The sequence below is a fragment of the Phacochoerus africanus genome, chromosome 3, assembly GCF_016906955.1.
Source record: "Phacochoerus africanus isolate WHEZ1 chromosome 3, ROS_Pafr_v1, whole genome shotgun sequence".
In the NCBI taxonomy this organism is placed as follows: Eukaryota; Metazoa; Chordata; class Mammalia; order Artiodactyla; family Suidae; genus Phacochoerus; species Phacochoerus africanus.
Window position 1 is genome coordinate 89467618 of NC_062546.1, and position 13843 is coordinate 89481460.

The following is a 13843-nucleotide window of genomic DNA, read 5'->3' on the forward strand; positions in this document are numbered from 1 at the left end:
CAGAGGTACACAAAGATCTCAGGAACAAATGTAACAGTCCTGTACCTGTCACCAAGTTCATGCCCTCTGACTTTGTCCCACTCCCCCGCCCCCCATAGCTCCAACCAGCTCAGCACTGCCTGGGGAGTGGACAAAGCCAAAGAACTAGCATTTCAAGCAGCAGTGACAACTGATCCCATCAAAACTTGAGTTGAAATTTATTTGCCATTCTGTAGACTGTCCCCTCCTGACCCTATCTACCAGCACCCAGTCTTTTTTTTTTTTTTTGGCTGCTTTTCAGCATGTGCAGTTCCTGCACCACAGCAACCTACTTAGCAGCACTGTCAACTCCAGTTCCTTAACCCGCTGTGCCAGGCCAGACATTGAACTTGTGCCCCAGGGTTCTAGAGATACCCCTGACACCGTTGTACCACAGTGGGAACTCCCACCCAGTCTTTTTATTTTCAAAATCTGGAATTACCACAAAGTTGCCAATGTGACACCCTTCACTCAGATCACCCTAACGTTAATGTCTCTTGTGACCACAGTATAAGGATCAAAGCCAGGAAATATACAATGACATAATACTATTAACTCATTTATTGAACTTATTTGAATTTTGCCAAATGTCCCACTAAAGTCCTGTTTTTGGTCCAGGATTCCATTCAGAATCCCATACATCATTTAGTTGTCATGTCACCTTTGTCTCCTCCCATCTGGGCCAGTTCCTCAGCCTTTCCACATCACTTCGACATTTTGGCCAGTTATATTGTAAGACATTCCTCATTTTTTTTTGTTTTTGTTTTGTTTTGTTTTGTTTTTGGAGGGGGGGCACACCTGCTGCATGTGGAAGTTCCCAGGCTAGGGGTTGAATTGGAACTGCAGCTACAGGCCTATACCACAGCCACAGCAACACCAGATCTGAGCTGCATTTGCGACCTGCCCCGCAGCTTGCAATAACACCTGATCCTTAAACCACTGAGCAAGGCCAGGGATCAAACCCAAATCCTCACAGAGACTGTGTTGGGTTCTTAACCCGCTGAGCCACAAGGGGAACTCCCTCACTTTGGGTTTATCTGATGTCTTTTCATTACTAGATTGAGGTTATGCACCAGGGCGAGAACACCACGGAAGTGATGTTGTGCCTGTCAGGACACCACATCAGGGGTTGCTGATGTGCCTCATTACAGGGATATCTCATTTTATTGCTCTTTGCTTAACTGCACTTCACTGATGTTGGTTTTTTTTTTTTTTTTTTTTTTTTTACAAATTGAAGTTTGTGGCTACACTGTGTCAAGTAAGTCTATCAACACCATCTTCCCAACAGCATTTGCTCACTTTGTGTCACTGTGTCACATTTTGGCTGTTCTCACAGTATTTCAGAATTTTCCTTATTTTTATGCTGGTCTATGACCAGTGATCTTTGGTGTCCCTACTATGACTCACTGAAGGCCCAGAAGATAGTCAGCACTTTTTAGCTGACTAAGTATTTTTATTTTTTAAAATTCTTTTGTCTTTTTAGGGCTGCGCCCTCGGCATATGGAGGTTCCCAGGCTAGGGGTCCAAATGGAGCCTACGCCAGAGCCACAGCAACGCGGGATCCAAGCTGAATCTTCGACCTACACCACAGCTCACAGAAACGCCGGATCCTTAACCCGCTGAGCAAGGCCAGGGATCAAACCCTTGTCCTCATGGATGCTACCTGGGTTGGTTAACCACTGAGCCATGACAGGAACTCCCAATAAAGTTTTTTTTTTTTTTGTCTTTTTGTCTTTGTTGTTGTTGTTGTTGCTATTTCTTGGGCCGCTCCCTCGGCATATGGAGGTTCCCAGGCTAGGGGTTGAATCGGAGCTGTAGCCACCGGCCTACGCCAGAGCCACAGCAACTCGGGATCCGAGCCACGTCTGCAACCTACACCACAGCTCACAGCAATGCCGGATCGTTAACCCACTGAGCAAGGGCAGGGACCGAACCCGCAACCTCATGGTTCCTAGTCGGATTCGTTAACCACTGCGCCACGATGGGAACTCCCCAATAAAGTATTTTTAAATTAAGGTATGTACATTTTTTTCAGACATAATGCTATTGCACACTTAACAAACTACAGTACAGTGTAAGCACAACTTTTATATGCTCTGAAAAACAGGCAGTTCATGCCTGTGACTCATTTAGTTTCGATATTTGCTTTATTGCAGTTGTCAGGAACCCAACCCAAAATATCTCCTAGGTACAACTGGACTAGTTGTGGTAACTTTGATCTCTTGGTTAAAGTGATGTCTCCCTGAGGTTTTTCCTCTGTAAAGTCACTATTTTCCTTTGTAATTAACAAACATCCCATGGGGAGTAGCTTTATGATTAGGTAAATATCCTGTTTATTTCCGACATTTTCCCTCTAATTTTAGAATCCATCAACAATTATTGTTCACAACAGTTATTACTATGGTTTTTACCAAATGGTGATTTTTCCATAACCATTGCTCTTTCTACATTTGTTAACTTGAATTCTGTTGTACAAAAGAGCTGTCTTCCCTCTATGTATTTATTTATTCCATTATTTTATAACTGGACTTTTGGAGGTTTGTTTCATTCTATGGGTTATAACCCATTACTATTACTTCTATATTTTTCTCAAATGGTACCACATTTGACTACTGGGAGCTCCTTCCAGGTGGTCCCTGTGTCTTCATGGCCCCCATCAGCCTTACTGTCTGACACAAGGTGTTCCAGGCTCACCTCATACTTTCCCTGCTCCAGCTCAGAATCAACCCTTTTTCTAGGAGCCCTAGTTTGTTTTATTGGAGAACAGTGTTTAGAAAGTAAGATCTGGGCATGAGTCAGATTAAACTGGCTTAAATGAAAATGCAGACCTGAGCTGGCACTGAGGCAGCTTGGGAAGGAGAAGGGCAGCTATGCAGGGCCAAGAAGAGAGGCAGGGAGACAAATGGATGGTGAGACAGGTGAGCCAGAGCGAGCCTAGGCAGGGAGGGCAGCCTGGTACTCAATCCTTGGCTGGGGCTCCTTGGGGAGCATGGCCTCCCTGCAAATGAAAGGTGGGATTCAGAGCAGCAGTGCCCCCACCCAGTCCACTGTGCTCCTTGCAAAGCTTACCCCTGGGGGGTACACCTGGGGCTGGAGTTGAAAGGGAGAGGATAATTTTTATTTTCTTTGCATTAGTATTGTGTGATTTTATTTTATTTTATTAATTTATTTTTGTATTTTAGGGCCACACCCACAGCATATGGAGGTTAGCAGGCTAGGGGTCCAACCAGAGCTACAGCTGCCAGCCTATGCCACAGCCACAGCAACACCAGATCCGAGGCCCATCTGCGACTTACACCACAGCTCATGGCAAGATCCTAACCCAATGAGCAAGGCCAGGGATCAAACCCGCAACCTTATGGTTCCTAGTCAGATTCGTTTCTGCTGTGCCATGATGGGAACTCCCTGATTTTTTTTTAAACCACAGCATCTATTATTTTGAAAACTGTACAGAAAAGATCTATTATTCTGTTTTTTCTTTAACAATGTCTGTATTACTTCCTTTCCTCAATCTGAAGAACAGTGGAGGGGACATAGGTGGATTCTTACAGAGGGGCTCAACCACCACAAAATGATTGTGTGGGAGTCCACCTGCACTCCAGTTCCCAGTGATGAAATCCTCAGGCCTCAGAGAGATAGGGGCTTCCAAACTCTCCTGATTGCCACTTGAAGAAAAAATGCTGGAGAGGGTGTGGAGAAAAGGGAACCCTCCTACACTGTTGGTGAAATATAAACTGGTAAAGCTATTATGGAAAACAGTATTGAGGTTCCTCAAAAAGATAAAAATGGAGTTGCCATATGATCCAGCAATCCCACTCCTGGGCTTATATCCAGAGAAAATTCTAATTTGAAAAGATACATGCACTCCTATGTTCATGGCAGCACTATTCACAATAGCCAAGACCTGGAAGCAAACTAAATGTCCATTGACAGATGAATGGATAAAGAAGACATGCTACATATACACAATAGAATATTACTCCATAAAAAAAGAATGAAATGCCATCTGCAGCAACATGGATGGACCTAGAGATTATCATACTAAATGAAGTCAGTCAGAAAGAGGAAGACAAATACCATATCACTCATATGTGGAATCTAAACTATAACACAGATGGAGTTCTGTGTTTCCATTGTGGCTCAGTGGAAACAAATCTGACTAGCATCCATGAGGACACAGATTCAATCTCTGGCCTCGCTCAGTGGTTTAAGGATCTGGCGTTCCTGTGAGCTGTGGTGTAGGGCTCAGATTCAATTCAGATCCCATGTTGCTGTGGCTGTGGTATAGGCCAGTGGCTACAATTCCGATTTGACCTCTAGCCTGGGAACCTCCACTTGCCATGAGTGTGGCCCTAAAAAGATTAATAAATAAATAAATAAATAAATAATGAATTTATCTGTGAAACAAATGGAGTCACAAACATAGAGAATTGACTTGTGGCTCTCAAGGGGTAGGGATGGAGGGCTTTGGGGTGAGCAGACTATTATATACAGAATGGATAAACAACAAAGTCCTACTGTATAGAGCAGGAAAGTATATTCAATATCCTGTGATAAACCATGATGGAAAAGAATATGAAAAATATATATATGTATAAACCACTTTGCTGGACAGCAGAAATTAACACAACCTTGTAAACCAACTATACTTCAATAAAGACTTTTTTTTTTTTTTTCTTTTTAGGGCTGCATTAGTGGCATACAGAGGTTCCCAGACTAGGGGTTGAATCGGAGCTACAGCTCCTGGCTTACACCACAGCCACAGCAACGGGGGTTGAGCCCCATCTGCAACCTACACTACAGCTCATGGCAATGCTGGATCCTTAACCCACTGAGCAAGGCCAGGGATCAAATCAGCATCCTCATGGGTCCTAGTCAGGTTCATTAACTCCTGAGCCAGAAAGGGAACTCTAGATTTTTTTTTTTAGTGTCAAGAGCTGGATGAAATTAGGCTAAGGGTCATAAAGAGATTTCCTACCCTTATTCTATAGTCTGAAATTTCTAATGTTGGTGTCCTTAGGCTGTTTAAAATAACATAAATGTTTTGTCCTTCATCTGCCTATGCAACCAGTTACTCAGCAAACATGCACAGCTGGTCCTATTCAGAAGCAGGCAAACAAGATGAAGGTAGGAGTGCTTTCTGCCTCCTTGGAAAGCAGCCTATAAGCAGCTGTAGAGGCCCTTGTAATGACAGAGATGAGCAGAGTGGGAGTGAGGGCTGGCAGCCTGGCAGGATGGGAGTGTGACTATAGGAAACTCTTCTTTCTGAGTCTCGGTTTCCTCCCCCAGAAAATGGAGCAGCTAAGACCTGCTCCCCTGGGTCGTCAGCATATGGGAGGCTGGGGAGGTCTGTGGAGGGAGCAGGAAAGGAGAAGGGATCCGTCAGCAGAACTGCAAGCCTTAGAGGTGGGGCTGGTTGAGGTTTTGGGTCTGGGGAGCAGGGATTTATGAGAATGACTATGAGGGACTAGAGGTGCAGAGGCCTCACAACTGGAGGTCACATAACAGAATTTAAACTTCATCCTATGGGCAAGGAGGCCAGTGAAGTGCTCCATGAAGGGGAGTGCCATGGCCAGATCTGTATCCTTTACACTGACTCAAGAGATTCCTTCAGCCACAATGAAACTGGTCAAAATCTGACACTAGGCGCTTGGAAGACATCCTGTGAGGTGACTCAGGGATAGAAAAGGGAAGCTGGGGTTTCCAGTGAAGGCCTGACAGGGAAAGCAGGCAGGCTGAGGCATGAAGGCAGCCAAGTCCAGGGCTGTCCAGGCTCTTGAGACCTGGCCCTGAGGTCAGCCTCTGCAGGTCTGCCCTGGAGAATCGCTTCACATGGACCCAGGACTTTTGGGCCCTGAACCCTCATGGGGGCCAGGTATTCAAGCAAGCAAGGTGGATGTCACCATACAGAGACACACAGGTCCAAGCTGGAATCCTTCCTCTTCTACCTACATATTAGGTGACTTTAGCAAAGTCAGTTAACTCTGGCCTGGCCTGCAGTTTCCTCACTGTTAAATGCAGGGAGTGGAGAGCATGAAGGAGTTAACGTGTTTAAAGTCTGCTGTAAGTCCCCAGTAATAAGTCACTCTTAATGTGATCGCATGGTCTTCTTTTATAGATGAGATGGCTGAGGTCAGAGAGGTTAAGGTACTTGCCCAAGGCTGCAGGACAGGCAGAACCAGGAGCCAGGCGGTGGTCTGACCACGCAGCCCACGTTTATTCCCGAGCTGCTGCCACGCCAGGCCTCGCTTCCACAAGAGCCTGGGGCTGCCCCCAGCCAGGAACGACGTGGTCCTTTACCCCTAGTCCCCCATCGCTTGTGCAGCGGTGAGTCACCGCCCCCACGCCTGTGAGGAGAACCCCCTCCCCAGCTGCCCAGACCTGGTTGCCAAGCAACAAGACACAACAGACGTAAACACACGATCCCTGCGGTACCCGTGAAGCTGTACTTTCCCCGCCCCTCAGCCTTCCCACGGCTTCTCCTGGTTTGGGGTTCCCGCTGAGGGCGAAGGTGGACTCCCTGGGGTGGAGCTCTGCCCCGGCGACAGCGACAGGAGGGGCGAGGCTGCTAGAGAAGGAAGAGGAGAGGCCGCCAGAGGCAAGGGCAGCGCTGACTTTCACCGCTCCCCTGGGTTTGGTGAGACCCGGTCCAGGACAGCAGGAAGGTTCTTGCCATGGGAGTGCGGACCATTTCCCTGGAGCACGAGGGGCTTCTGCTGCCCTTGGGGCCGCGAGCATCCTGCTTGGGTCTTCAGGCCTGCATGGCCCCTCTCCTGGAACCGCGCTTTCCTTGATGCACCGCCGCATCAACCTGGTTATTTGCTTGAGCCGCGGACGTCTTGCTTGAGTGGGATCCCCTGGGCCCCACACTTGCCTGCTGGGCCCAAGACTGAGAGCGCAGTTAACAGCTTGATTTTAGGACTCGTGTCCTACTCAGGCACTGAACTTGGGGCTGCATATATGTATCTTTCCATTAACCCTCACAATGACATTGTAACGTAGGTTTTTAATTTGCTTTATTAGGCTTAACTCACACACAACAAAGTTCACCAATTTTACGTATACAATTCAGTGAATTTTGACAAAAGTATACAATCTTGTAACTATCACCGCAGCGTTTGTAGAACCTTCCCATCACCCCTCTGCAGACAATCCTCCCTCTTGGCCCCTGGCAACCACTGACTGCACCAGCTTTACCTTTTCTAGACTTTCCTATAAACGGAATCATGTAATCTACAGCCTTTCGTGTGGCTTCTTTCACTTAGCATTATGCTTCTGAAATTCATCCATACTAGCACTGGTTTGTTCCTTTCTTTGCCTTGGGTTGTATCCAGTTTGGGGCTGTCATGAAAAAAACCACTGTGATCAGACATGTACAAATCTTTGTGTGGACATGTTTTCATTTCCCTTGAGGAAATACTAGGGGTGGAATTGCTGGTTCATTCTACAGGTATTAATTACCTCCATTACATAGATGAAAGATTGAAGCTCAGAGAGGTTAAGCAGCTTGCCTGAGCTTATACAGCTTGGCAGAAATCCAAAGCCAGGTCTAATCTGTGTGAAAGTGGCCACCCACAGATTTTTTTTTTTTTCTCTACCTATGGCATGTGGAAGTTCCCCGGGTAGGGATTGAACCCAATCCACAGCATCCATCTTGGCCACTGCAGTGACAATGCTAGATCCTGCACCACAAGGGAACAGAAGCAGCAATTTTTTGTTTTTTTTTAAGGGTCGCACATGAGGTCCATGGAAGTTCCTAGACAAGGGCTCAAACTGGAGCTGCAGCTGCCAGACTATGCCACAGCCACAGCCACACAGGATCCAAAACTTGTCTGGGTCCTACACTACAGCTTGTGGCAACGCCAGATCCTTAACCCACTGAGCAAGGCCATGGACAGAACCTGCATCCTCATGGATATGAGTTGGGTTTGTTACGACTGAGCAACAACTCCAAAGACGGGTATTTTTTGAGTTGAAAATACTTCTTCGGTCCGCAATCACTGCAGTAACGTGTACATGGGCTGAATTAGCTGCATTCATGTTCCTAGCCTGTGTTAAGTACACTGACACTGAGCACAGTGGGTGCACAGGGACATAGGTCACTCAGCACTTTAGGAGGTGACTTCTAACAACCTAAATGGCAGTACTGCAGGATGTGTTTTTTTTTTACTTTCAAAGTATCTTGAAATATCAAGCTTTCACCCACCTGTGTGAATATCCATTGTGCATTTCCTAACTCCACCACTCCTTTTACACTTGTTAGTGGATACTCTTGTGCTAGAGTGCTTATCCTTCTTCCTCATTTATGTCTGTCAGTGTGCCTCAAGGGTTATCACCATATGGGGGAGAATTCATTACTAACACTTTTTAATGTTCAACGTGTCCCATATTTAGCCAGAAGCAGTCCCTTTAGGCTGTGTCTTTTTAACATGCAGAGCCCTTCCGTACTCCGTGGTGTGAGATGTCCCAGGCTGTCGCATTTCTGCACCAGCCCTGATCTCTTTAATGAAGCATGTCATTCAGAACCAAGACTGGGGCACGAGATATACTCATTGTCTCTGACACGTCTGAGTTATAGGTCCCCTCAGGCTATGGGGTCATAGGGAAGCAGGGTTAGGTGAGAGGCAGGGCCCTGAGACTGGTTGTATGTAAGGGCTCAGCAAAGCCAGACATCAGCCTACAAGGGAATCTATAGTAAAAGCTGGGTTCACCAGGTGAGGGAAACCCAAGCCAGGCCAATCACACAGTGCAGTTTCTCTGCTCAGAAATCTCTCTACAAACTTTATAAACCTCTGAGGAAGATCTTTTAGCTCTTCTTGCTTCAGTGTGAGTTACTTCCAAGGCAGAGGACGTTCTCAAGGGTGGTGGAGGGTCAGGGAGAGTGGGCCCAGGTTTGGTGGAGGGAGGGTGGTCTCAGGGGCTCCCAATGGTAGACCGTGTCTTCCACGGTGACAGAAAACCACAGAGATTTCTCCTGGCACAGACCTGTGCTGTGCTTAAGGCTGAATGGCCAGCTGGCTCATGGCAGCCTGGTCATCGGAGTGAACTCCACTCACTCTCTAGGTGGTGACTCACAATGTGGAGCCATGGTCTCAGAGCTGGTCTCCTTGAAAATACCTGTGCCTTTTGGTTATGCTGGGTACCCACCACTCTGAAGGGCCTGCTGGCTCTGTGACCTAGTGGGGCAGGAGCAGTGCTGGGTTTTTGTGGGCAGCAGGTGGGGACAGATGCTGTTTCCAATGGCTTTTACATGCCTTACCCCACCGATGCCCAATCCTGGGGCTGGATGCCTTCTTGTCTTCAGATGAGAATGCTGAGTGAGCCAGGCTGAGGAAGGCAAGCACCAGTGTCTTATCAACACCAGTGTGCTCTGTGGTTCAGCCTGGCCACAGCCACCAGGCTGGCCATGGGGATGGCAGCCACCGTTTGAGGGCACAGGGAACCCCACTGAGACTGGTTTGAGCAGTATGGTGCGCCTAAAGGGTCAGTGACATTGCTGCCTCTTGGGACCCTGAACCCTGCCCTGCTCAGCTTCAGCCAAGCTGGCCTATGATGAAGAACTAGTGCAGAAAGGATCCCAAGCCTTATGACTGGATGTGCAGAAACCATTTGCAGGAGGACTTACGTCATACTGGGTGACAGGTATGGTGAGCCCTGAGGATGAAGATGACTACTTACTCACCTCTGCTGATGTCAACCTCCTTGGTGATGTAGGTGGGGATGGGGGTCCTGCAAAGCAGCTCTGAGAGGAGGCTGGTAGGGACCTGGCCTTAGGCAGAGAAGTGAAACAGGCATGGAGTGGGAGGGCTGAAGAGGCGTGCTCCAGGACAGTGCTACTCCACTGGGTGTCCCATGGACCCGGAGACAGCAACCCAACCTTCTGCCACTGCTTCCTCTTCGGCAAATTCTGCTGACCTACTTCTCAGGGTGTTTGTGAAAAATAGCTAATAAAACTTGGTGAATTAAAAGAAAGTGGGGAAGAGGCAGAGAGAGAAGGAAAAAGAGGAACAGGACCAGAAGAAGAAGACAATATAAACAGGAGAAAGAGAACAAATAGCTAGTCCTCATTTTGTTGACAGATGTCAGAAGTGAGGAGGGGATATTAGAGGGTGGCTGCAGTGGTGGAGACCACCAGGAGACCCCAAGCAAAGAGCCACCTTCTACATAAACCAGTTATTACTGCTTACAATCTGATGTTTTTTGTATTGGCCACACTCAAGGCATAAGGAAGTTCCTGGGGCCAGGACTGAACCCAGGCCACAGCAGTGACACCACCAAATCCCTAATCACTAAGCCACTGGGAAACTCCAATATAATTTGACGTTTCAAAAGTATATCTTTTAGTATACAGTCTTAGAATGCACTAACTCAGATAAACCATTTGATTTAAGTACCTCTGGGTGCTTTTCCAAAATAGGAGGTTCTCCCCCAATAGAAATCTGTAATATTCCTTTTGTGTTGTAAGTATAATGAGCTCACGCTGGCACAGGCCTAAGGGAATGTGAAAGGGACAGTCACATTCAGTTTTACTTCTTGGATCTAAGTTAGCACCAGGATCTCACGCAGTCGCTCTCACTTTGTCTCAAAGGCTGAGGACAGAGAGAAGTTTCTCTAATATGCTCATTGGTTCTACATATATCTATTTTATGAACATTTCTCATTAAAAAGAACAAAGGTAAAAATTTTAGTATATATATAGCTATTCAAATTTATGTTTGCAAGTATAAGGTGAAATGAAGTGAAACTACTTATGCTATGTAAGTGAAAAAAGTAGAATATAAAATTACATGTACAACCACCTAATAAATGTATCTAAAAATTAAAAAAAAAAAAACTTCCAACAACAAAAATCTACCTATAGATAAAAGACTGGATAAAAAAGCTACAGAAGGAATTGGAGGTTTTTTTCCCCTTGTGTTTTCCATTTTTTTTTCCCTCTTCATTTTTTGCTGCCCTGCAGCGTATGGAGCTCCCAGATCAGGAATCAGATACAAGCCGCAGTTGCAACCTAAGCTGCAGCTGCAGCAATGTGTGATCTTTAATCCACTGTGCCAGACTAGGGATCAAACCCATGTCCCAGCTCTCCCAAGATGCTGCTGATCCCATTGCACCAAATGGGGAGCTCTCCACGTTTTCTATTAATATGTATAACATAACAGAAAATAGGTAACAAATATAATTTTAAAGAAGTGTATGGGGGAGTTCAGCAGAAACGAATCTGACTAGTATCCATGAGGACGCAGGTTTGATCCCTGGCCTTGCTCAGTGAGTTAAGGTTCTGGCATTGCTGTGGGCTGTGGTATAGGTTGCAGATATGTCCCAGATCTGGCATTGCTGTGGCTAATGGTGTAAGCCAACAGCTACAGGTTTGATTCGACCCCTAGGCTGGGAACCTCCATATGCCATGGGGGTAGCTGCCCGCCCCCCGCAAAAAAAAAAGACAAAAAAAATAGAAATGTATGTATTAGAAGCTGATAAAAGAATTAGAGGAGATCAAGTTTATAGAAAATTCAAGATAATCTATTAGAAATACTTCAAATGGTCTTTCTCCAAACTCAGAAAATTTCTTGTGCAATCCCAAACAGTAGAAATTACTCTTCTTTGGTTGTGGAAGCACTGTGAACTTTTAATCAGGGGACTTACCTTAGTACCTTAGTACGTTTTGCTTTAAAGAGTGAAGTGAGGCATTCCCTTGTGGCTCACTGGTTACCGAATCCGACTTGTATCTACAGGGGCTCAGTTTCAATCCCTGGCCTTGCTCAGTGGATTAGGGATCTGGCGTTGCCATGAGCTGTGGTGTAGGTCACAGATGCAGCTAGGATATGGCAGTTGCTGTGGCTGTGGCTGTGGCAGAGGCCAGCAGCTGCAGCTCTGATTCTACCCCTAGCCTGGGAACCTTCATATCCTGCAAGTGCTGCCCTAAAAATACAAAAAAAAAAAAAAAAAGGAGTGAATCGAGTTTCTACCCAACTGCCCTGAGGATGACAATGCAGACAGTACAAGATATGCTTAAAGGGTTCCACTTGGGCTCCCCAAGTCCTGGCTCTCCTCCTGTTTCTCTGGCAGACACTGCTGACTGCTACAAAATGGCCCCCCATGCCTCAACTCCTCTGGGTTTCTGCCCAGCCCCAAGGTGAGGCTTGCGGGGGCTGGACCATCATGATGATGCTTTGCAGGCACAGGCATGTGGCCCAGCTCCCGCCAGTGAGATGCTCCTGGTGACAGATGTTTACCCTCTGCTCATGTGAAAGAGCCCTGTGGTCCAGCCTGGGAGGGAGCTCTGCCTCCAGCCCCATCCACCACTGCTGTGTAGCTCCTCGTCCTCACTCCCTAAGACAGCAGGGAGGTATTCTAGGATGGAGGGAGGGGGGAAGACAGAGGGGCAAAGGAATAGTCTCTTGAGGAAGGGTCTCTCAAGGAAGGTATTTGGACTGGACACTTCCACTGATTTCCCTTTAGCTGGTACTTAGTCACATGGCCACATTCAGCTGCAAGGGAGACTGGGACATGAACTCTTTATTATGTGGGCCTATGTACTCAGCTAAAATCTGATGACTTTGGAAAGGAAAGCATGAATTGGGGGCACCATTAGAGGCCTTGCTGCAAAAACAAGAAGCAGTCAAAAAAAGTTGGCAGAAGACCTAAATAGACATTTCTCCAAAGAAGACATATAGATGGCCAAAAACACACATGAAAAGGTGCTCAACATTGCTAATTAGAAAAATGCAAATCAAAATTACAGTAAGGTATCACCTCACACCAGTCAGAATGGCCATCATCGAGAAGTCTACAAACAATAAATGCTGGAGAGCGTGTAGAGAAAAGGGAACCCTCCTATGCTAAATGTCCATTAAGAGATGAATGAATAAAGAAGATGTGGTACACATGTACAATTAATATTACTCAGCCATAAAAAAGAATGAAATAATGCCATTTGCAGTAACCTGGATGGACTTAGAGATTATCATACTAAGTAAGTCAGAGAAAAACAAATATCATATGGCATCTCTTACATGTGGAAACTAATAAAAAATGATACAAATGAACTTATTTACAAAACAGAAAAAGATTCACAGGCTTTGAAACCAAACTTGTGGCGACCAAAGTGAAAATGTGGCGGGGGAGGGATAAGTTAAGAGATTGGTATTAACATATACACACTACTATATATAAAATAGGTCAACGAGGACCAACTGTATAACACAGGAAACTACTCAATATTTTGTAAATAACCTACATGGGAAAAAAAGCTGAAAAAGAATTATGTATATGTATAACTAAATCACGTGCTATACACCTGAAACCAACACAACATTGTAAAGCAACTATACTCCAATTTAAAAAAGAAAAAGAGGTCAGATATTCAACATGTAAGGGGGGTCCAGTGTGTAAGAAATCCTTGGTTGCTGGCTTTAAGGATGGAGGAAGTCACATGGCAAGGAATGCCAGTGGGTTCTAGCAGCTGATAGCAAGCTCTGGCTGACTGCCTGCAAGGAAATGGGAACCTCACCTGTACAACAACCCACAACTCTACAGGAAACTGAATTTTGCCAAGAGTGAGGTTGGAAAGCACATGTTTCCCAGGACCTCTAGATGAGAACTCAGGCCAGCTGACATCTTGCTTTCAGCCTGTGATACTGACCAGAGAACCCAGCCATGATGCTGATGCTGACCTACAGAACTGTGAGCTAATAAACAAGCGTTATTTGAAGCCACTAAGTCTGTGGTGTTTGTTATGCAGCAAAAGAACATAAATACGCCCCTTGGAGGTTTTCCTTCAATCCTTGGGCATACCTGTGCCATTTTCCTTTCTGCTGCCTTGGCA